The 13,794-nt window shown below is 35.8% G+C and overlaps 1 protein-coding gene across 7 annotated transcripts in view; it reads left to right on the forward strand.

The window, feature by feature from the left end:
* The window catches only part of LOC123866471 (zinc finger protein ush), a 240,163-nt gene that overhangs the window by 153,860 nt on the left and 72,509 nt on the right, over window positions 1-13,794 (forward strand). The window contains exon 1 of one of the 7 annotated variants that reach the window (XM_045908078.1): window positions 5,478-5,573. The exons of 5 other annotated variants lie outside the window; for them this stretch is intronic. The gene's annotated coding sequence lies outside the window, so the exon portion shown is untranslated. Of the gene's footprint in view, window positions 1-5,477; window positions 5,574-13,794 lie in introns of those variants that run through there. One more of the 7 variants, XM_045908107.1, reaches the window with a different exon arrangement.

Raw genomic sequence — 13,794 nt, forward strand, 5'->3', positions numbered from 1 at the left:
GCAATCAGGTTTCCGATTTGACGTTTGCAACAAAAAGCGCGGGAAGCGACGCGTCAACCGCGGGATGGATTCGAAAATTAAAATCCCGTTCGGTATGTTGGCAGCTATGACGGCTGTCGCCATGCAGTGCTGCCAACATTGCCAGCTCGATTTCAGGCTTGTTCTAAATATGTCACCACATCTTTGTTATCGAGCGACGTGCGCGCGGAAATGAAAGCCCATAGAGTAGATGTTATTATCAACGCATGTATCGCGCATTTTAAAAAGTGCGTTTTGAATAAGCACTTGAAATTCTTCATAACTGAATTTTCATCATCATCATGTTCAACCCATCGCCGCCACTACAGTACACGGGTCTCCTCTCAGTATAGAAGGGTTTAGCCAAAGTCCACCACGCTGACCAAGTGTGCATTAGCAGGCTTCACACACCTTCAAGAACATTATGGCGAACTTTCAAGCATGCAGGTTTCCTCACGATATATTCCTTCACTGTTAATGCATGTATTGGATTCCTTAAAACGTACATAACTCCGAAAAGAGGTGCGTGCCCGGGATCAAATCCCCATCTTCCCGAATAGTCGGCCGATTTTTTAACCATTAGGCTATCAATGCTCACCAGAAATAATAATAAATATTTCAAAATGTAAACGATATTCAAAGACCTTGAAATATGAATATCGGGGGGTTTCTTGGGGAAAAAATCTTATAGGGAGACGCTGCAAAAGTCTAATGAGGTAGAACCTTCGGCCATGTGGCTAATTACCACTCCACCGTCAAAAATATGCTGCCAAGCGATTAGGCTGTCCAGTACGGCGCTGTTTAGAAACCGATTATATAATGTATAGGTTTCATCTAAACTACCTTTCTCGTATTTGTTAATTTGCTGCCATCTTACGGCCGGTTCACACATGTCTCCGTTTTACTGTTCCGTTTTATCGTGTACTTTTTTTTTCGTCGATGGCGTATGTAGTTGTATGAGCGACTTCACACATGGCACAGTATTCTGTATACAGTAAAAAATATCGTTCCGTAAAAAAATGACATTCCGTTTTGTCATCGAATACTGGACGGACGGAACGGAAATATACGGATACGTAGAATTTTAATGGATAGATCCATCCTTGTAGAATAGCGGCGGTAGACTGCGAGTTTTCTGTTCACACATCGCATCCAGTAATGACGGATCCGTTGAACGTTATACGGTGCCTATGTGTGAATACAGCATAAATTTATGACGTATCCGTTAAAAACGTACCAGTAAAACGGACTCCCATGTGTGAACGGGCCGTAAGGCTGCATCTTCACTCAGGTAATTGTCAATGAAATCAAGACTCTATTATAAGTATTAGTTGTTACGGCTATGCTCACGTATTTAGTCGATGTAAGCCCAACTAGTTTCAAACCCAGCCGGGGTCCTTTTTCACAGGGACTTTACATCGACTAAATACGTGAGTGTAGCCGTAAAAACCTATACAATTATAATGGAAATCACTCACGATAGTTTAAACGTTAAAGACTCTATTATCTTGTAAAACTATCAGATCTTCTATGAAACATAAATATATCACGTCGGATCCGCAAAAATTTGCAAACTGTAAATCAAAGAGGGAATATAAACGATGAATATAAAACCGCTTTACTTTCGCCACACATAAATCTCGGGGAAACGAATAGTCAGTTTTTCCTGCATAAACCTCAGCGAAGTTCAAATAGCACCGCTATCTGGCGTCGCAGTCGAAAACTTTTTCAACTACGCAGTGTGAGAGCCGATGAATAGAGCAAACGGCTTAGCCTGACGAGTGAGCGACAGTCGGGTGAATATGTATGTATCTCTGCCTGCGTCGACCTGATACGTCACTCAGCCCGCCATAAGTTTTCTTGCCGAGTGAAGTTTCAATTGGAAAATGGAATTTACGTTTTTTCTCCATCACGTTGTGACGTTGCGCTTGTGTGTTCGATTTTCAAATAAAATTAGTATCGGTCCTATGTGATTTTCGAACTTATTATGAGGATATTTTTTTGATGTATAGAGTCTCCGCACTGAACAATTATTGAATATTGTCCGTAACTAAACACTACATTCTTATTCTGCTTATATTAGTTAATGGTTTAGCCTGACGAGTGAGTGATATTCGGGCGAATATGTATGTATCTCTGCCTGCGCCAACCTCATACGTCACTCAGCCCGCCATAAGTTTTCTTGTCGTGTGAAGTTTCAATTGGAAAATGGAATTTACGTTTTTTGTCCATCACGTTGTGCTTCTGTGTTTCGATTTCAGGTTTTCCTAATTTATTTTGACACTGGATGGTTTTACCGATGTAAAGAATATTAGCAGATTCCAAAAAGTTAGTGGTGCGTGCCCGGAATCGAATCCCCAACCTCCCGAATAGGAGACGGACGCGACGTCTTAACCACAAGTCTATCACGGCTCAAAATAAAATATTCCACTAAAATATTACCGTAATAACAAAAATATTGGCGTGGTTTTTTCTCAATGTATCGTCACGTCACCTGTCCGCGGATAGATTGGACTCGATCGGGCGACATTATGTTTGTTTAATCGTCGAAAATTCTTTTGTCCGCGTAGATAACTTCGCGCGTTGGGGTCTATAATCTCGTTTATCTAAAAGGTTCGCGATGCGAATATGTACGCAATTTTTCTACGCCTAAAAGAGACTAGGTAAATAATATTATGACCTATTTATCAACCCCCGACTCAAAAAGAGGGGGGTTATAAGTTTGACGTGTGTATCTGTGTATCTGTCTGTAGCATCGTAGCTCCTAAACTAATGAACCGATTTTAGTTTAGTTTTTTTGTTTGAAAGGTGGCTTGATCGAGAGTGTTCTTAGCCATAATCCAAGAAAATCGGTTCAGTCGTTTGAAAGTTATCAGCTCTTTTCTAGTTATTACTGTAACCTTCACTTGTCGGGGGTGTTATAAATTTTTAATTTACTCTTGTAATTTGTGTGGTAGTGTTTTGACTCACACTTCAAGTCGCTTTAGTACTTACTGAATTTCAAATTTCGCCACTGGCAGCGATTCCCAGGCTCACGCAGGTTTGAATCCTGAAGGTTCTATGATTTTTGATAGGAAGTGTATATTTAAAAATTATTCAGAATATTATGTACTACAAAAATATGTTAAGAATAAGAATATTTTTAGCATATTTTTGTAGTTCATAGTTCTAACGACCTACAGAATATTTTAAGACCTAAAAAAATAAAAAGAATATTTTTCACATATTTTTGTGGACCGTAATAGATATTCTGTCTAAGTAATATTTTGACCTACATTAGGTTTCAGATATAATTTATCTCTATAATAAGTCAAAAGTTTGAGGCCATCTTGGTCTGACCAATTCTATGTACATATTTACCTAGAAACCCAAAACTCTTTCATAATTTATTTATACAGATTTTTTTATTGAGTTTAATGTAGTATATTTTTACCGTGAAAAAAAAAAATCGCGTGTCCATGTGCTGATATTAGGTAAATTGCCTATTTAACATAAAAATATTTTTCAAGATTTTTTATGAAATCAATTCCGCTGGTTTCCAATATTAATTATATTTTCAATATAATTTTTATAACATACTAAACGTAGCTCTATATGCTTTTAATTTAATCATATTATGTTTGTTATATCATACTGATATCTCAAAGATAAAATATCAACCGGTTATCGCGTCTAAATAAATATTATTACTTCTGTAAAATCAGTAATCGAGTTGTGTGTCGAGATAAAAAGATATTTCAATAAACAGTTGAATTCAATGCTCAAGAAAATGTTTCTATGATTACTTTATACTTTTAGGGTCCGTAGTAACCAGGATTTCTTATAGTTTCGTTCTGTATCTGTCTGTGTGTTACAACCATTTTTATAAATCGACTTCAAAAAAGGAGAAGGTTCTCAATTCGTCTGAATCTTTTTGTTTGTGTTTATGTTAAACACAAAAAACGTTTCAGTACCAGTGCATGTCCGATATAAACTTTGAATCCATCCAACCAAGCCCAAGCCGATTTCGTGAGAAAGGCAATATTGCGAAGGTGGTTTTTAGCGTAGTAGCACACGCCGGGTAAGTATAAAAGCACAGTTATAGAAACCTGTTATTGTTACCTCGAGGCATATTTAAATTTTGAAGAAAAAAAATCAGGGGATAGGAACATGAAAAACAAGAGTCGAAAATAATGGTTTGTGTGTGATAAGGTGAAAAGCTAATTCAGATTATTATGAAGTTTTTTAGACAGTATTTTTACGAATTAGTGTAGTAGAGTGCGCCGAGTCCTGTCGGGTTCGATTCCCAACAGGAACCACATTAGATAGATACAATGAGTGGCTTCGGCTGTCGCTACTTACTTACCACTCTACCGGCAAAATCTCATTAAAAAATCAAACAAAATCTATACTCATTCTTATCATATTATTATTATTTGCCATATGTATATTATCAACTGCTTATCGTGTCTAAATATTGTAAGTCAATACACTCCCGTAAAATCAGTAACGAAGTTCGGTGTTAAGATACAACGATATTAGGCTGCCTTTCCACCAAATACGTGCGATGTAGCTAAGCTATGAAACTGTTTATTTCCACTAAAGCTATGGTGCAGCGAAGCGGGTAGAGCAGGTAATGCTATGAGGATGAGCTTTGAGGTAGCTGTGTGAAGAAGATGCATGACGTGAGCTAAAATACGCCTAGTTATTAGCTATGCTCTATTAGCCCAGTTACAGTCTCCTGTTCACTAACATAGTACAGTCGCACTTATTATACTGCTTTTGTTTTATTGTTTTTTACTGTTCCTTAATTTCTATTGTAAGAATTTTTTTTAAACTACTATTTTATTCTAATGATTATTTTAATAAAATAGGAATATAAATAGTAGACTCAGAGGCGATCGTATCCAAGCGAAAATACTTTATACCACTCGAGTATCAGCATAGCTTAGCAAAGTAGCACAAGTCTTCTTTTTTTTCCTTGTCCCATTTCATTACACATCCTTTTACGTTAACGTCAGATTTTCTGTCCTGGATTTTATCATTATCAAGGGTTTTAATGCTCTTCTCTAAGATGACTGTATGATGATAGACTAAGATGCGTCAATGGATAATATTTTGGTATAGGTATAAGATAATTTATAAGCTTAAGTTAAAATTAAACTACTATGACTTATAGTCATAAATTATGCTAGATCTTAGTACAATTGAGTAGCTTATTGGCACTTATAATAAGAAAGAAAATGTCCTTCTCACACACACGTAGCAAAGTAGCTCACCTCTGGTGGAACGGCAGCCTTAGCTAAGTGCTTACAATATACGTAGGTACATATTACAATAAACAGTTGTATGCAATGTTCTTGATCGTTATCGGGTGTAATCCGGCGTGTCGATTGATAAGAGCTGAATCGTAAAAATCGCGCCTGATTAAACCTTATCGCTGCCAACTGATAAGCGTATAGTTCCAATGCTAGACTCAGTCGGTGCGTACGGATAGCAGTCGTGTTATGGACTTACTTCATTATTAAATTGTGTTTTGTGCTTTGGATTTTTTTTGGAATGGTTTTCGTTTTTGGGTACGTATATTCTATTGTTTATGATGTAATATTAGGTAACTTATTAATATTTAGTCATAAATATCGAGATTTTGTAGAGAAAAGCGTAGAGTGATATAATTGTATGATTTTTGAATCGCATTAGATAAATTGCAAGTCGATTCCGTTATTAATCAATGAAAATTGATATTTTGGTTTTCGGGTAAAAATGAAGTACGTCGTTCAGGATTTTTGTAAATTCCACCCTTTCATCCATTTTAGAAAATGATTACTTTCGAGCGAAGTCATCTAATTTATTGGTTTTTGATTAGATTTTTTCCGTAAGTTAGACATTACAAAATAAATAGTTTTCTTGCGTAGGTAGGTATTGTGAGATTTTGGTTTGGTTCAATTTAATTATTCCGAAGAGTGTTAAAAATGAATTCTAAGTTCGAAGTTCTGTACCCGAGTGTAAACAAATTGACAAGGCATTCTTTTATTACGTAATGGCAACGTGCCAATATCCATTGCATCCTGGTAAAACTAAAGAGGAAATTTCCTTGAAGTGTAGGTGAAAACACTATCTTCAATTAATTATGTACCTATCATAGAAAAGTGACGACAGAAAATACTTATACATTCGTAAAGTCCAAATTTTTCTGGTAAAATAAAATGAGTTTAAGAAGTTATTACCAGTGGAAAATTATTTTGACAATTCAAAGCACTTGTAAAAGTTTATTTGAATAAAAATCTATTCTATTCTAAAAAATCTATTCTATTCTAAAAAATCTATTCTATTCTATTAAACAAAATAATGATTAAGTATATTAATAATCAGTGGCGATCTTATGTATTTTCTATTGCCATAAATCATACGCTTGCACATTTTCCGCATTTCACATACACTGATAAGGTGCTCTTATCGCCCTTATCGCAGTTACGGTGTGTTTTCAATCGTAACGATGCTGTAACTGGTTGTTACGTGGGGTTCAGTAAGTTTTGTATGTTTTGGTGATAATGAAAAGAATACCCGGCTAAGCTAAGATAGGCGCGTTTGGAACCCTCGTAGCTTTCGTTTTAAAACGTAATTCATTATTACAAATCCAACAATGGACCATCAAAAAGTGTATAGTAGGTACTACTTTGAATAAATTATATTAGACTTTGACTTTGTTATGTTCAACCCTATAATTTTTTTTTTTCTTTTTTACTCAGTAAGTAGGTTTTTGATGTTTCCTGATTTTTCTTGTTCTTGTATAAAGTAGACACTTACTTGGTTTTAGTTAAATAGTGTAAATGGCAATAGTAAAATGTTGTACTTTCTGTGTTTTTAAAAAAAAATGTATTAGGTACTTGAAGATGATTTTATTTCATAAGTGCACCTGTAATGGACAACCATACTGAAGTGAATTTGTATATTTTATAGTCATAATTTTATGGAAGTTGTCGGTGTAAATAAATACATTAAAAAAACCGGCCAAGTGCGAGTCAGACTCGCGCACCGAGGGTTCCGTACCCGGGTATTTTTTCGACATTTTGCACGATAAATCAAAAACTGTAATGCGTAAAAATAAATTAAATATTACAAATTAGTCCTTGACTGTAATCTCCCCTGGTTGTAAGTGATGGCGCAGTCTAAAATGGAATAGGGCTAACTTGGAAGGGGTATGGCAGTTTTATCAAACCCTTATCAGTTCCTACACGACATCGTACCGGAACGCATAACTGCTTGGCGGCACGGCTTTACCGGTAGAATGGTGACTAGCCACGGCCGTAGCCTCCCACTAGACTAGTTTATAACACTGATAATTTTTCAGAATTTCTCCAAATAACAACGTCAAAACGCCAGTAAATTGGTACGAGTTCTTGTACAATGTTATGCAATACTTAAACTATACAAGAGTTTAAATCCTGATATACTTTTCATCCCGGAAAACGAAGTGTTCCCTCTGGATTTTCAAAAAAAATAATCCCCGCAGACGAAGTCACAGGCATCATGTAATCATTATTAGTTATCATTATTTTGTCATGAAAGACAGCAAATTGCATTTTACCTAAGTCCCAACTATCTATGCTAGAGTCAAAAGCAAGTCTTAAATATTATCTTTGCCATATAAATCTCGTGATTAAAACTTCCTGTTTTAAAAATCTGCTTATCTAAAGCAGATTTTCGAGTTTTCATAAAAAGTCTAAAATCTTTGACGACTCTGATTACTCTTTATCTATATTGCTGATCATGAATTATACAATATTGCCATAGCAAAGTCAAATATAGCGTCTGTTATCGGTTTTCTTTACAATTAGCCCAATCTAATATAGATAATATTCGTAATAAAAATGTAGTTAACAACAGTTAGATAAAAATTGATATTCTTGAATTTATCTACATGTTTAAGGATATGATGATATGCTAATGCAGTTATATATAAAACTTCTTAAGTAATAAATGAAATAGGTTTACGTACTGCAGAGATCGAAGATAAATAATATAGATTGATAAATAATAAATATGAAATTTATCTTTGTAAATAGTACTGAAAAACAAAGTTTGAGCTTTAAACAGCAGTAATGTGTGCCATTTAAAAAAGCTGTAAGAGTTGTGAAGTTTGATATGTTGTGATATCTATGACCTAACACCAATCATTACATAATAATTATTATTATGAGGCTTACACATTTTTGAAAAAACTAGGTTCTGTCTAGTAAATAATGATCGTCAAAGTCTTTACTCTTTAGCAAAGTAGCATGGCTTGAAACTCTACATTGGCAGTCTCAAATCTACGTAGAACAGTTTAATTTTTACTTTACTAGAGCTGAAGCCTGAAGTTTTTAAAAATATATATATAAATATATAAAAAATATATACTTAAATCGGAGCCAATTGGGAATATCCTAAACTGTCAATTACTTTTAATATATGAGTAAAAAATGGAATAAGAAAAGCAATGAGTATAATAGAATTTGAGTTTTGGAGAAACGAGCATATAGATATGCTCGTTTCATGAGATAAACAAAATTTAAAAATAGAACCTCTTTTTTCGCTGTCGTAAAAATTAGAATTACTGATGAGCATAATATAAATATGAGTTATTGAATATTATCTGTCTAGCTACGATGATATATTGGCACATTATCCCAACATTTTACATATAAATGACATGTTCTACAAACCTTTAGATATTAATACATATCAGATGACACAGATAGCATCTGACTTCTTGTTTTATTGGATTTCGATAGATAACGACTCTGTTATAGCCATTGAGTTGGATCTTAGAGTAGGAAACCACATACAGAGGTGAAAAGTGCCCGCTCCTAATGATAACCAAGGCGTAAGTTTATCGAACAGACTTTGCATATGCGGTTAAAAGGATTTGACAGCTGACAGACATAGAAACTGCCAGATTTATGTATTTTAGTTATTTTCACAATATTATGTCATATGGTATATTATTATAGCATAATGCTGCTGATGTTAATTCTATTTTCGTGCTATAAAAGGAAAAACTAACGGACTAACTGACTGAAACTACTGAACTGATTGATCTGAAATTTGATATGCAGAAATGATTATGACGTAGGCATCCACTAAGAAAGGATTTTTGAAAATTCAACCCCTAACTCGGTAAAATAGGGGTTTGCATTATTTTTGACATGACAACGTCTTATAATTCGGTAGAGCCGGCTGCACGCACGAAAAAACATGACTCATGCGGCGTTACCTCGCTCTGAGGCGTTCCATGTAAGGCTTGAAGTGCAAGCGAGAGCGCGGAACGAGCGACAAAGAAGCACAATCGGCCTTTGTTGTCACGTTCAACTATCGTCAGTAAACCGACTTTACAGACAACCAATTTTTTTAGTTTTTTTGGGGTTAACGGAAAAAAAACAATGTGTGTATTGTGTAAGTGTTTTGAGGACAGACAAGCATCCAGCGTCAATTACACCAGTCAGGTCTAAACAATTATGAGAAACATTGCTTCTCTAGCTACGACAACTCACTGGCTACACAGCATTCTCCTGTAGATATCATATTACCTAATCGCGAGATGTATTATCAAAAAAAATGTGTAGCGAGTAACAGAAGATACCTAATAATAAACAGCCATTTACATAAAATTATATTTTTCTCGAATACTATATTTTATGAGCCACTGTTGTCCTACCTACTGTAATTCTACCTACTGAGAACTCAAAATCTTCAACTATAAGGAGTCATATCATATCAACTGTAATATTATAACTATAACTGACTTAGGGCGGTTACGCACTGCATCCGATCCGAATCCGTGAAAATACGTTCCGAAGTAGTCATAGAATTATTTGTATGGTAGTTTACGCACTAGCTCCGACTTCCATCATCCGATTTATCTCCGTCATCCGAGTCCCGTCATTCGGGAGCATAGATATGTACGGGAGAAATTCGGATCGAAGCAGCCGTTACTGTTTGTCTGAACGCTTTCGCATAACCTCGGATTCAGACAGAATATCCGAATCCGGTCCGAGTTTTTTATATCCGGTGGTCCGAGTTTTTTTATATATTCGGATCGGATGAGTGCGTTACCACTCTTACTGACATTAATCAACGTATCTACTCAAACTGCTGCCTAGATATTTGATATTTTACATGTAGGTTTTATTTGTAAGATAGTCTATGAGAGAAACCTACATGCAAATTCGTGAAGAAAGCTGCATACCTGAGAGTTCTCCATGCTATTCTCAAAGGTGTGTAAAAACTGCTAATCCACACTTGGCCCGTTATCTATATTTATTTTAGCATTTAAAAGAGCAACCGCTGAGTTTCTTGCTGGTTCGTCTTTGAGGGATGGGCTCTCCGAACCATTGCAAGTGGCAGATTTACATGGCGATTTGCAAGCATCTTACAAAAAATTATTTGAATAAAATCATATTCTGTTTTTAGGGTTCCGTGGCCGAAGAATGCCAACGGACCCTGTTAAGCCTCCGCTGCTCGTCTGTCTGTCTGTCTGTCTGTGCGACACTGATTCGACTCGCACTTGACCGGTTTTTAGTCATTTTCCATCAACAAGTTCGTTTCATTGATTGCGTATATTAACATTTGACTAAAAATTTAGTCATTATCAAGTGAGGTACTTGCATTGTTATCAAACCCAAACCACCTCAAAGTATGGGCACGTGCTACCAATATAGCTGAAGTAGAAGCAGGAAGTGTACAATGTATGGAGAGCACCTTGAACACAAAAGGCGGCGCACGCGCCGGCTCTCACAGCTTCCTGTGTCATTGGACCACCCCTACGTGCAGGTAGGGCGATGTAGGGTCTAAACACACTTGATGAATAGTGTATAACTTTAGTTATCCTTAGATTTTTTATTTCATTTATTCTTGAATTTTGAAAAAGATTTTTCCTCAAATATGTCTGTTAGAGAGAGAATCAGCGCGTGCCAGACCTTCGTTGTTCTATAAAAGCTGAAAGTTTCTTTGCGTATTGTCCCTAACACAGGGAGGAACGATCAGCGACTGTGAAGTTTGGATCATGGTGGCTTTGGGAGATAACAGGTAATAAAGATGTTAAAAAGTGGCAATGCCCTGCCACTATAAAGTTGGCAGGAGGCTGCCACGACTCTAAGCCCTAATTCGCACGAGCGTCAAAAAACCGGCCAAGTGCGAGTCAGACTCGCGCACTGAGGGTTCCGTACTCGGGTATTTTTTCCAACATACGATAAATCAAAAACTATTATACATAAAAATAAGTAAAAATCAGGTAAAGCCCTTTTATATGATACCCCACTTGGTATAGTTACCTTATTTTGAAAATTGAAACACATTTTAATTTTTTTTTAATGATGTAACCACAAATTCGCGGTTTTTAGATTTATTCCTGTACCTACTTGTGCTTTAAATTTTCAGCTTTTATTAATTACGAAGGTCTTGATGCTTAAAGTGTCAAGAGATCTAGGAGTTGGTTCTAAGGCCCTCAACAACATTGTATGTTATTATACTTATAGAATTAATTTATTTAATATCCTCTCCTTTATCTCCCTGTAGCTTCTTATCTTCTATATTAGCATAGATTTAGCATACACCTACATGTATTAGGCCATTTTATCGCCATAATGAATTACTCAACATTTTATATTGTTTTTATTAGGGTTCTGTACCCAAAAGGATGCCAACCCTATTACTAAGCGCTGTCCGTCCGTTTGTCTCTCTGTCAGCGGGCTGTATCTCACAAACCGTAATAGATAGAGAGTTGAAATTTTCATGGAATGTCTATTTCTATTGCCGCTATAACACCAAATAATAAACCAAAATGGCGAATTTCAAAATGATCGCAATGCAAATTTAAAAAATTATAAAATACCGACCATCATGGTACCATCATCATGGTTGGTATTAGGTATATCTTGTGCGATGGTACAGAACCTTTCGTGTACGAGTCAGACTCACACTTGTCCGGTTTTTAGTTATTATCCATCGACGAGTTCGTCTCTTCGATTGCGTATTGACATTTGACTAAAGATTTATTAATTCAAAGTTCAATCAGATAATAATTGTAGGTAGGTACCTACTTAATTTATTACAAACACAATTATAATACCCATTCTTAGGCCCATTATCAATATAATATGTTATTCGATCGGAAAATTAGAACCTTCATAACTAACATCGAATACGAATCGAATATCTACCGAAAAACAATTCATTATTTTTATCGATTTACAGTAAATCAAGTCGGCCGCTTTAGTATCGATTAGAATAATGAAAGAGAGTAGATTAGTCGGATAAGTGAAATATTTATAAATGTAGTGAGTCGAAATCGATTTTTAGATCGATTACGAGTGAAATATTCGGGTGGGCCCGTAATGGCAGCTAGGGGCTACAAATTAGTCGTTACTCGTTAGAAAGCGTGCATGCATGATTGTTGCATTCTCTTGATTCAAAAAGATTATGGTTAATTAAATGAAGGTTATTTTATTTTGTTTCTGTTTAAAAAGTAACCTAAGATCACATACTAAATATTTATTGCAAGACGAAAACCTTTAACCTTCTGATTTTCTCCGCATCTGATTTTCTCCGCCTCTAGTTTTTCTTACCAGCCTTAGAATAAAAGTCGGCGGAAATATCTGAGTAAAATCTTACCAAATTCGTTCCGATTTTTGACGGAGAGATGGAAAATAGGTACCTATATTTACTTGAGTTTTTCTTTGCTGACTTGAAAGATAAACAAATCTCAGAAACGCGTAAGGGCAAATTGCGTCCAGGAGGTCCAAACTCGCCATAGGCCCATTTAATAGCGCCGCGGCGCTTTGGACCTTCGCCGCGTTTTTGGGTTCCGTATTAACTCTTATCATAATTTCATTGCATCTCAACAGCAATGTTACCACGTATAGTGCTTTTTACGCATTTCAGCGAGAAGCTACTTGTTTACCTTTTAAGCAAACTAAGGAAAACTAAAGTATACTTAGCTCATAATTTTCCATGCACACAAGTGTAAATTAAAAAATTATAACACGCCTGACAAGTGAAGGTTACAGTAACTAGAACTTCAGTAAATACAGTAACTAGCTGATAACTATCAAACGGCTGAACCGATATTCTTGGATTATAGCTAAGAACACTCTCGATCAAGCCGCCTTTTAAACAAAAAAAAACTAAATTAAAATCTATTCATTAGTTTAGCAGCTACGATGCCACAGACAGATACACAGATACACGCGTCAAACTTATAACACCCCTCTTTTTGGGTCGGCGGTTAAAAATAGGGTGTAGCTTCTTAATGTCTAGCGACATGTATGTCGTTAGTGTGAAAACGCTAAATCAAAATCAGGCGTACGGTTTCGTGGAACACCCAGCCAGCTATTATTTGGGTATCAATTTTCAAATAAATTTTCTTTCTTTCCAGGTAAGTGCGCATTCATCACGGGTATCTACTCGCGCGAGCAAGGGGCGAGTAAGTAATGTGTTGTGTCATTAGAGCAATCGACGTCAAATAAGATGAATTAAGGATACATTAGCACGTTTGTTCATATGTGTTCGGTAGGGGTGAAGAAATACTTCGGTGCAGACTTGTTTAAAAAAGAAGAATGGAAAAAAGCCTTAAGAAAGTAGGTAATTTAATACTAGTAGTAAGTAAGTAGGTAAATTCATTAACCCCCGATCCAAAAAGAGGGGTGTTATAAGTTTGACGTGTGTATCTGTGTATATGTCTGTGGCACCGTAGCTCCTGAACTAATGAACCGATTATAATTTAGTTTTTTTGCTTGAAAGGTATTTTGATCGAGAGTG

This window comes from Maniola jurtina, chromosome 1 (assembly GCF_905333055.1).
Source record: "Maniola jurtina chromosome 1, ilManJurt1.1, whole genome shotgun sequence".
NCBI classification, from domain to species: domain Eukaryota; kingdom Metazoa; phylum Arthropoda; class Insecta; order Lepidoptera; family Nymphalidae; genus Maniola; species Maniola jurtina.